This window comes from Candoia aspera, chromosome 2, assembly GCF_035149785.1.
Source record: "Candoia aspera isolate rCanAsp1 chromosome 2, rCanAsp1.hap2, whole genome shotgun sequence".
Classification (NCBI taxonomy): domain Eukaryota; kingdom Metazoa; phylum Chordata; class Lepidosauria; order Squamata; family Boidae; genus Candoia; species Candoia aspera.
This window is the reverse complement of record NC_086154.1, coordinates 5,817,972-5,826,735: the sequence shown is the minus strand read 5'-3', so window position 1 is coordinate 5,826,735 and position 8,764 is coordinate 5,817,972. Positions and strand designations below refer to the sequence as shown.

General features: G+C 41.3%; 1 pseudogene; it reads right to left on the bottom strand.

The window, feature by feature from the left end:
* Positions 1 to 1,169: 1,169 nt before the first annotated feature.
* LOC134489766 (vomeronasal type-2 receptor 26-like) lies at positions 1,170 to 1,725 on the bottom strand (annotated as a pseudogene).
* Between the last annotated feature and the right edge of the window lie 7,039 nt (positions 1,726 to 8,764).

The following is an 8,764-nucleotide window of genomic DNA, read 5'->3' as shown; positions in this document are numbered from 1 at the left end:
AAAGCAAGCAAGCAAGATGTATCTGTGCATGTGTGAAAGAGATAAAGCAAGATGAGAAAAAAATATAGTATTTTATATACAGTATATTTATGCTGAAAAGGCCTGTTGCTATAACACATTCTTTAGGCATTCACTCTCATCATTCAGGAATGCTTTCATTCATGTGAATAAGAAACAGTGTTCCCTTTTCTGTTTATTACTGTTCTATTGGACATCAGAGTTTAAAAGAAAACTTCACAAATCAAACAGCATACTTCCTATTTTCATGTTAGTTCCTCTTTTGTATTCAAATCAGGTCTTAAGAGAATAATATAGCACTTGGGGAGGAAGATGCAGCCCACCAGCCCAGCACTGGAGGCCGAGATGGAGAAGACCTGCACAGCCACCATGGACTTCCCTTTGGTGCTCAGGTAGGTGGCCATGAAGGAAAAATGCAGATTGTCTAAATCCATATCAATCTGGCTTCAAAACTGGCAATGAGATGAAGATCACATTGTTTATCCTGTTAGACAATCTACACCATGAATTAGGTGGGGTATGGGGATAATGTATCCCTGCTGGTTCTTCTAGATTATTTGGTAACTTTCAATGCCGTCAGCCAATAGTTGGGATGAGATTTGATGTGGTCCTTTATCAGTAAATTGATATAGAAGAAGGTGCTAGAAAAATTTGATTTGCTATGAAGGCTCTGGGTCTGTGATAGCCCTCAGGGCTCCAATTCTTCTTTATGCTAATTAATGAATATGACTCATTTGTTTAATATGTTAATTCATTCTATTTATTATGGAAAACTAACATGTATAAGAAGCAGTGTGTATATTTTAGAAATGTAAAACACTAAAATAAAATTATATCCCATGAAGGATTACTTAAATAGGATCTAAACACATGTGGGTGGGGTGGTGATGGTGAGACACTGATTGATAATAAATGATCAATTATTAAATATGAATGACTGATTTTAAATAACACTCCTGAAATATTCTTATCTAAGGATCACTTTTCTATTTTATTTTTATCATTAAATGCTCCTTTGTATTCAGGTCAGGCCTTAGCAGAATAACATAACACTTGGGAAGGAAGATGCAGCCCAGCAGCCCAGCACTGGAGGCCAAGATGGAAAAGACCTGCACAGCCACCATGTATTTTCCCTTGGTGCTCAGGTAGGTAGGCACAAAGGACACCCAAACACTGCAGAAGACCAGCATGCTGAAGGTAATCAACTTGGCTTCATTGAAGGATCCAGGAAGCTTCCTGGCCAGGAAAGCCACCATAAAGCAGATGGCAGCCAGGAAGCCCATGTAGCCGAGAGCGCCATAAAAGATGGTGACAGAGCCTTCATTGCACTGCAGGAGGATTTCTCCTGGCTGAGAGTTCTTATCAGAGTCAGGAAATGGGGGAAATCGTCCTAACCAAGTGGAGCACAGAACAATTTGGACACTAGAGCAGACTAGAATCAGAGTGTTGGTGAAACTCTTCCCCAGCCATCTCTTCACCCGGTTCCCTGGCTTTGTGGCCAGGAAGGCCAGCACCACCGTGATTGTTTTGGCCAAGACAGAAGAGACAGCAACCGAGAAGATGATGCTGAAAGCTGCTTGTCGAAGAAGGCAGGTGGCTTTGCTGGGCTGGCCAATGAACAGGAAGGGGGTCAAGAAGGAAAGCAGGAGGGAGACAAGGAGGATGTAGGAGAGGTCCCGGTTGTTGGCTTTGACTATGGGAGTTTCTAGGAATTTAATGAAGATTCCTAACACAAAGCCTGTGGTTAAGGACAAGAAGAGGGAAACAGAAGCTAAGATGATCCCCAAATGTTCTTGATAGCACAGGAAGTTTATAACTTTAGGGACACATTGATCTCGGTCTTCATTTGGATGCTTATCTTCTGGACACTTGGTACATTTTTCTGCATCTGAAAGGAGGAAACATAATATCCCTCTTACAGCCTATTCTTTTAAATTCATTCATGATTGTTTGGCTGAAGATGATTTTCAAGAGCCAGAAAAGCCATAACCAATATCCTAAATATTTTTGTGTATGTAAGACTGTGGCAGTCAGCAATATGGATGGGGACTGGGAAACTTCCCCTAACCAGGGCATAATCATTCCTTGATTATGCAATTTCCCCCCTTTTCTGCATAGCATTGCCTTCCTTTCATTCCCCAGCTCATGAATGAAACATCCACACTGTGTTGGAATTAAAGTGATATTTCCCCTCTTATTCCAACACTGTGGAGAAGCAGCCTCAAGCTGTTGGACTTAGAGTTTTTTCCCCCCATGTATTTTCATTTCTATGGAGTTTTTTCATTTCCATGAGGGAACCAGCGGACTGCAGTGACTGGAAATAAACACAGAGGCAGGGGCGGGATTGGTAAAGGAAAAGGCGTATTTCGCTGTTTTCTGCTGGCTCAGGGATGGGCAAAGAAGACTGCAAATCATTGGGCAAGGGCCTTTATAGCTGTAATGGTATCTGGGATCGACCTTGGGAGACAGGAGAAGAGCCAGAGTCTAGACAACCATAATGCAAAAGATAACTCAGCCCACAAAAGGCTAGGGAACATGGGAAGCATCTCAGAAGGTAACCTCCTTAGTTTTCTGGAAAGTAAAAGTAAAGGAGGGGAGAAATGCTACAGACTTCAGGCAATGCCTTGCTTCTTATTGTCTCACTCCTGTCCACCCTCTCAAGTCATTTCTTATTATTCACTATGGAATCAACCAATAAGGGGCCAAGACTTTTACAAAAGCCTGTTCACTGAAAACTGTCTGATTAAGTCCATTTTTCCCTCAAGTCCCCTTCTCACCTTCTTGAGTAGAGATGGTCCCTTCCGCACAAGGAACACAACTGTAGCAACAAATGGGTTCGCTTTCACGGGCCACCTTGATGGATCCAGGCCGGCAACTTTCCACACACCGGGAAGGAGGGAAAGTCTATACACAGAAAGAGAGAACATCAAGGAAAGTGTGTCAGGGCTCAATTCTCTATAGCAAAAACAGAATCAAAAGTGGAGAGGATCAAAAAAGTCTGCAGCAGACTTAGATAAATGGAAAGCAATGGTAGGAAATAAATATAAACAAGATAAACGGTAGCAAATAAATGTGAAGCCTCTAACCAACCCAAAGCTTTTGTAACTGGTTCAATTGCACATTCTTTCTGAGTCCCTCCAGGGACTCCCCTTCTGCTGTAGGGGTGTGTCTCATTATGGTTTTTGAGTTTTTAAGTCCCTTGGAGGAAGGCCTGTCCTTCTCTATGGTATGAAGCTGTGGAAAATGAAGAAATGATTCTCATGACCAGCCTAGGAGAGAGGCAGTCTTAAGTCATCCTTAGCTTTATTTATTCATTTGGTTTGTTTAAATTTATTAGCTGCTCAACTCCAATGGACTCTTAAAGTATTCTGACACTATCCGAGAACAGCTTAAAGTATGTATAATCTGTTAGGCTATGCCATTCCATCTATTACTTTGAAGGGAAGCCAGAGAACTGACATGGACTGGAACAGAAGTAAGGGAGGTAGGAGAGAAAGATCACCAAATGGGGACAGCCAGTTTTCCTATCTGTATAATTTTCTGCTGACTAAAGGATGGGTAGACAGCACTAATTCAGTAGTGTGGAAAGAATCTCTCATGCTGCATTATTTCTCTTGCTCACCTGAGAAGCAAAGCTAAGAAAAAATGTCCTCTATTTTATTGAAAAGAGTGCACTTATTTGGCCCTGACTAGTACTGAAAAGCAACTACTTGGAAGATCTATTGATGTTCTTCAAAGACTGACAGGCAGTGAAATGGAACAATTAAATTTCCCTACCTTGTTAAGCCAATTCAATTTCTCAATACCATCTTGGTTAATAGTAAATTTGAAATTTTCAGTTCCTTGTCGTTCCAGTGTTGCAAATTTCACTCTGGTCATTGTGACATTGGAGAGCACCACCCAATTTATTATGTCAAAGTTGGCTGTTAGGTCTCCCTTCTCATCCAAATGCACCCCATCCATGGAAGAATTGTGAAACTTGGACTTTTGAAGGAAAGGATGAAGCTAGAGTGGAAGAGAAAACTGCAGCCTGTAGAAAACATGAAGTAACATTTCTTATCTCAGCTGCCCATTTCAGAATTGCATCTTTTATGGTTCAGAGTTTATTCCAGACACCAGATATTGTGTAAGACATGTTGATATATGTAATTTTATTCGTGAGTGCCCCCCTCTCTTTTGCTTCAGCAATCTGGAAAACCACTTCCTTGAGACTTGGTTTTTTGTGTGAATCCCACAAGCCGAGTTGACAACTTAGTTTTCATAAATTGAGCCTGATTATTGAATGTTGCACATTTGGAGGCATCACTAAAATCATCAACTTAATTATAACAGCTTTATTATGTAGTTAGGAGATTCATCTACATTTCTGGCTCCAGGCATCCTAGTATAAAGTCTAATTTTAAAAGATATGCCATAAGCAAGCAGTACAAAAAAATATAATCTTCTCTCTCTTCATTTATCTTAAAAATTATAAACTGTTTTTACAAGTGAAAAATGTCAATGGAATTTACAAACAAGAAATCCCGATATAATAAATGAAACTAAGTACTATAAAATCTTGTTTTTATATATATCAAACATCAAAAATGTGGCTGTGTCTAGCCAGCCTTGACTGATGTAGAAAATCAAACAGGGTCAGTCCTGATGAATACTTAGACGGGAGACCACTAGGACGTCCCAGGCCTGTAAGCAAAATTGGGAAGTTGGAAAAAAAGGCAAAGGCAAGCCAACTGTAGTAGGCAGTAGGAATAACCTTGAGGAGCAGAAGGAAGAGACAAAACCAAGACAGCAGTCAAATAAAAGAAATTCAGGTCTGAGGCAGAAATGTAATAGAGAAAGCATCTCAAACCTGGCCCTCCCTAGTTCAAATGAAGATAAAGGGGAGGGGGAGCATATTCAGACTTGCAAGATTCTGTTGCTGTAATCTTATAATATACATAATATTAGCATTCATAACCTTGGTTTCCTAATCTGGTCTACCTCAAAGGGTTGACATCATTTCTGTACATGTCAAGAAAATTGGATGGATAGTTCCATGTAAGTTACCAGGAGCTGTCAACAGTTGACAGCCAGAGTGGTCTAGGAGAGAAGGTGCTCATGTGGGAGTGGGAGATCCAGGTTCAAATCCTTCATCAGCCATGGAAGCTCCCTGGGGGCATTGGGCCAGTTCTTCCCTCTCAGCTTGAGAGCCAATATGGAGTAGTGGGGAAGGGATTGGGCTCGGAGTAGGGAGACCCAGGTTCTGGTCCCCCCTTAATCATAGAAGCTCTCTGGGCCAGTTCCTCTCTCTCAGCCAAAGAGGCAGTATGAGTATAGAGGTGAAGATGCTGGAATAGGAACCAATCCAACCTACCTCACAGGGGTTTTTGCTGTGAGTAAAAATGGGAGGAAGGAGCACACTGTAAGCCATGAGCTTCTGAATGAAATCTAGAATTTAATCTAATAAAAAAATAAAATAGACCTTAATTTGAAGGAGACCCATGTTACTACATATCACATGCTCTTCCAGGTACCCAAAGGCTGAATTTTGCAAGGGAACAGCAGTAAACCATTATGAAGGGATAATAATATAAAGAATGTGGGGGTGGCGGTAAGTTTAGCAGTAAGAGAGACAATCTCAGGATGAACTAAGTTTTCAAAATGGTTGAAGAGAAGGAATTGTAGAATGGATTCCCACGCACAGATGAAAAATACCTGCCATGGCTCCAAAGTTGGAACTCCCCTTCTGTTCCTCCCCTTCACTTCCATCCTCTTGGATCTGGATGAACAGGCAGCATCTAAAGAATGGGCAACAGCCCAGACAGTATCATAAATGTGAAAGCGGTCTAGAGACAAGATCATTTCAATCTCCTCTTCAGGTAGAGTGTCCAGCTGCTCTTTCTCTATGCATCTTCTCCACCCTTTCACTGACAGAGCCTGTTTTGTATAATCACAATTAAACGACCAATTTGCAAATTGTTCAATAGCAGAGTAAGGGAGCTGAAAATCAAATTTCATCCAATTATGTGACTGGATAAGGAAAGAGAAAATCCCATGGATGTACTGGAAAGATAATTCATTATACAGCAATGGCAGTGTGACATCCCACAAGGCTGTGGTGATCAAGACTTTTCCTACAACGGGCTGGGTCAAGCTTTCAGCTATTTTGTGCATCAGGTATAATCCTTGAATGAAAGAGCTCATCTCTGCACAGTAAACAAAGACATTGACTTGTCTCCACTTCTGGAATAGAGCTGGATTGATAGCCATATAGCTGGCCTCCTCAGAGAAGGTCTGTGCTAAAACAACACAAATGCCATTCCTGATGAGCATGGGGCTCAAAGTCCTCATGACTCTCTCTCCAGTGTTAGTGTCTGGAGCAAGGAGCCCTACCAACGTCCACCTGAGATGCAGAAGCAGTTTGACAATCCCCGGATACTGGGCTCCTTCTTTCGGGACCATGTGGTAGAAAAAGGGGAACAGTATTTTATCACTGAAAACTTGTGAAACAAAAGTATAACTGATCTGAAACAGAAAGGAAGAAGTTAGTGTTTCAGCAGATGGAAAGCCAAAATAATGATAAAGAGGATCCTGCCTCTAGCAAAGAAGATCCTTTGGAGAAGATCATGCTTCCCTGCTTGCTCTGATCAGAGATGGCAGATCTTTCCATCAGACTCTGGTGGGTATTTATTTTGCAAGGAGCCAGCATGGGCTTCTGATCTGGATTGGGATCTTAGTGCATCAGTATACAGTTTGCTCATGCCATGCAGATAGATCTGTCACAATGAAAAGCTGTTCTTGAGCTTCATAGAAAGAAGTCCAAAGAGATAATACTCACAGAAAGACCTACCTGTGGGATTTTGTAGGTGCCAAGCATGGTTGAAATCTGGATGGAGATGTCAGAGTTGGCCCCTTCAAGGACAACCAGCGGGGTTCTTTGTTTTCCACATCTGTAGTTTGGGACATTTGTCTCCCCGGTCGAAAGCTGGTCCAGTACAGCATCTGATGTTATGATTTTGTTGAAATAGTTGTCATGGATGCTGTAGCCTAGGGTGATATTGGGTAAAAGCCTGGGATCCTGGTTGATCTCCCGAATGGCAAAGTAGAAAGACAGGATGCTCCAATGATTTGTGGGTCCTTTCCTGCAGATGTATGTGAAACATATTACATCAGCAACAAACATAAGTCATTTGATTTATGCTTTTTGACTCCAGAAGCTTTTTTACTATCAAGGCAACAATGGTCTAGGCTCAAAACCAAAGGGTAATGTTTTTTTGATGTAGGAGGATAGACATCTCCCAAATTATCCTTTTAAAACAACAAACTAATAATCAATCTTCTCTGGGCAGATTACAGAGTTACTCAAACCATCAAAACAGAGAAGCTATCAAGAATAAAATGCCTTGATAAATGCCTAAGAAAAATATTAAGTGCCAGTCTTCCAGTATATTGCAAACACTTAAAAGAAACTCTAATTATATGTTATAAGAATGTGCTCTAGGATTCATCTAGCACTCTTTACAGGGCTGTATATTCAGGAGCATTGCAGTAAAAGAAAAGTATTTTGCTATTCATCCTCTTATGCTGAGTGGGGAAATAAATCAATGAACTAATCTTGTCTGTCTTAGGTTTGAAAAGGAGGGAGGGAAAACTTTACAACTATGTACTGTATAATCAGCTCCCCCTCTCTCACAGACATACACACATATGTACAGAAACACAGCAGCACTATACATGCCTACACTTGGAGGGGGTTAAATATTATATGTCTGCCCCCATATTTCTCCCCCAAAGCCCACTGCCTCCTTTTCTGCAAGTGGATCAGCCACTTAAGTATACAAGTTTCACTCATTGAAACCTCAAGAACGTTAGATACAAATTTCACACTAGATTTGGTGCAAGTTCATTTATCCTATCATAGAATTCTTACTGAAGATGTTGCCTAGTCTGGCAATGAAACATCTGCAAGAAAACTACAAGGCTCAGAGAGCACCAAGGGCTCCACGGTTCTTACTCTCATAAAATTCTGCAGGTCAAAAGGAATTAATCCAACCTCCTCCCATAAGGATCTACAAGGCAGGAAAGAAATCAGCATCCCTGACAGGTAGACCATCCAGGTATTTAAACAAATATCTCCAAGAAGGTGCCCAAATCTTTTGGCCAACAGTTTAACAGGCAAAGCCAACACCCAAACTAGATCGGTGTTAGGGTACATCTTCTGCAAATCTCTCTCTAGCAAGTTGGTCTGGTAAGTGCTTCTTTGGATAAAGACCCACCTCCCCCCCCTAGAATACAGCCTGCCTTTAAGATTCCCTTTCAATTCCAAAGTGGGGTCTTCTGTCCTTGGATTAATCTGCAGAATGAATTTCCACCTTCTATTACTTCATGTGAACTGCAGAGATTGTAACTTTTGAGGAGAGGACAGTTCTCCACTTCAACTTTATCTATCCTGAATGCACAATCACTGCCTATTCTGAGTGTGTCGTTCTGGAAAGCAGGTACTATGAGGTCCACTTGAAAGAGCAATGAGACATGTGTTTGTCCCGGAGAAGCAATGAGATCTGTCGCTCAAGATCTGCTGGAAGGTCCTTCAGAAGGATGAGCAGACATTTTTGCTGTTGTGCCAGAGACACTGAGACCAAAATCAATGAGTTGTTATTTCAAGGAAGCAGACAGATACACTAGAATAAATGTCGAAATGCAAGAGAGATTCCAAAGCTCAATTTGGGCACCGTACTTTAAAGTTCAAAAGGAGTCTCACCAGCTG